Here is a 2,342-nt window from a genome sequence, read left to right on the forward strand (position 1 = left end):
GGATGTACTCGACCACCTAAACCAACCAGTTTACTTTTTGGGAGGTAGAGTGGGGCACTCCAGGAAGTTTCCCAAAAGAGAGAAAGGAGAGGTGAGCTGTTTCCAAAAAATATTTAGGTAGTAGAATAGAAAAGACTTGCTGATACGGTGATACAGACATATGGTGTCAATGATCAAGGAAGCAGTCTAGAATAAAAAGGAGACTTTAAAATAATCAGGCTTTTCACTGAAAGAAGAAATTGAAGAAGATACAAATAAATAGAAGAATATACCGTGCTCATGGATAGGAAGAATTAACATCATTAAAATGTCCATACTAACCAAAGTAATCTATAGATTCAATGTAATCCTTATCAAAATACCAATAGAAAGACTATACTTTCAAGGATCAGTTCTATAGTTTGTTACTAGAGAAGTTTCTCTGAATGTGTAGAGCGCCATTTGAGAATAAACTTTTGTAAAAAAAAAAAAAAAAAAAAAAATACCAATGGCATTTTTCACAGAACTAAAACAAATAATCCTAAAATATAATATGGAATCACAAAAGACCTTGAACAGCAACAGCAATCTTGAGAAAGAACAAAGTTGGAGGCATCGCACTACCTCTTATCAAACTATACTACAGGGCTATAGTAATCACGGCAGCATGGTACTGAACAGAGAGCCCAGAAATAAATCCATGCCTATACAGTCAATTAATCTATGACAAAGGAGGCAAGAATATACAATGGGGTAAAGACAGTCTCTTCAATATATAGAATTGGGAAAACTGGATAGATACATGCAAAAAAATCAAAATAAAACTAGACCACCTTCTTATACCATATACAAGAATAAACTCCAGATGGATTAAAGAGATGAAATTGTAAAATTCCTAGAAAAAAAACATAGGTAGTAAACTTTTCTGACATTGCTTTTAGTTAATTTTTTTTTCAGATATAAATCTCCTCAGGTTAGGGAAACAAAAGAAAAAAATTAATAAATGAGACTACACCAAACTAAAAAGTTTTGCACAGGAAAGGAAACCATCAACAAAATGAAAAAATCTACCAAATGGGAGAAGACATTCACTAACAATACATCCGATGAGGGGTTAATATCCAAAATTTAAAAAGAACTCATACAACTTAATACCAAAAAAAAAAAAAAATCCAATGAGAAAATGAGCAGAGGACCTCAGAAAACATATTTCCAAAGAGGAAATACAGATGGCCAATAGACATATGAAAAGCCGATCAATGTTACTAATCATCAGAGAAATGCCAATTAAAACCAGGAGATACCACCTCACACCTATCAGAATGGCCCTCATTAATAAATCAAAGAACAACAAGTGTTGGTGAGGATGTGGAGAAAAGGGAAGTCTCCTGCACTGTTGGCAGGATTGCAAATTGGTGCGGCCACTATGGAAAAAAGTACGGACCTTCCTCAAAAAATTAAAAATGGAACTACCTTATGACCCAGCAATTCCACTTCTGGGTATTTATCTGAAGAAATCCAAAATATTAATGTGAAAAGATATATGCACCCCTGTATTCATTGCAGCATTACTTACAAGATATGGAAGCAACCTAAGTGCTCGTCAATAGATGACTGAATAAAGAAGAGGTGGTACATATATACAATGAAATATTACTCAGCCATAAAAAGAATTAAATCCTACCATTTGCAACAATATAGTTGGACCTAAAGGGTATTATGCTAAATGAAATAAGTCAAACAGAGAAAGACAAATACCATATGATTTCACTTATATATGGAATCTAAATAAAAATTAACAAACAAAACAGAAATAGACTCACAGAGAACAAACTGATGGTTGCCAGCTGGGAAAGGGATTAGGGGCTGAAAAAGATAGAGATTTTAAATGCAAATTGGTGGTAACAAAGTAGTCACGGGGAGTAAAGTATAGCATAGGGAATATATATGTAATAACTATGTATGGTGCCAGGTGGGTACTAGACTTAAGGGGACAGGGAGGAATCACTTTGTAAATTATATAAATGTCTAACCACTATGCAGTAAACCTGAAACTGATATAAAGTAATACTGAATGTCAACTGTAATTGAAAATAAAAAAATTAAAAATTAAGGAAAAATAATCGGTCTTTTCAATTCTTTCATCATAATCTCTGAGTTGTTTTCTATCATGATCTCAGTCAAATTTCATACTTAATTTATTCTTCCAATCTCGGCCATTATCATTTAGTACTTTTAAGGATTTGGGGAGGGGCACTTATCATTTTATGTTTGATAAATACGGATCGTGGGCATAAAAGGGACCACATCTTAAACCTGACAAACACAGGGAAGGCCCGGGGAACTTACAAAACAGGGATCGA

General features: G+C 33.8%; 1 pseudogene; it reads left to right on the forward strand.

Moving 5' to 3' along the window:
• The first annotated feature begins 369 nt into the window (after nucleotides 1-369).
• LOC118601032 lies at nucleotides 370-445 on the forward strand (annotated as a pseudogene).
• The last annotated feature ends 1,897 nt before the right edge of the window (nucleotides 446-2,342 follow it).

The sequence above is a fragment of the Rousettus aegyptiacus genome, unplaced genomic scaffold (genome assembly GCF_014176215.1).
Source record: "Rousettus aegyptiacus isolate mRouAeg1 unplaced genomic scaffold, mRouAeg1.p scaffold_m13_p_3, whole genome shotgun sequence".
Taxonomy (NCBI): domain Eukaryota; kingdom Metazoa; phylum Chordata; class Mammalia; order Chiroptera; family Pteropodidae; genus Rousettus; species Rousettus aegyptiacus.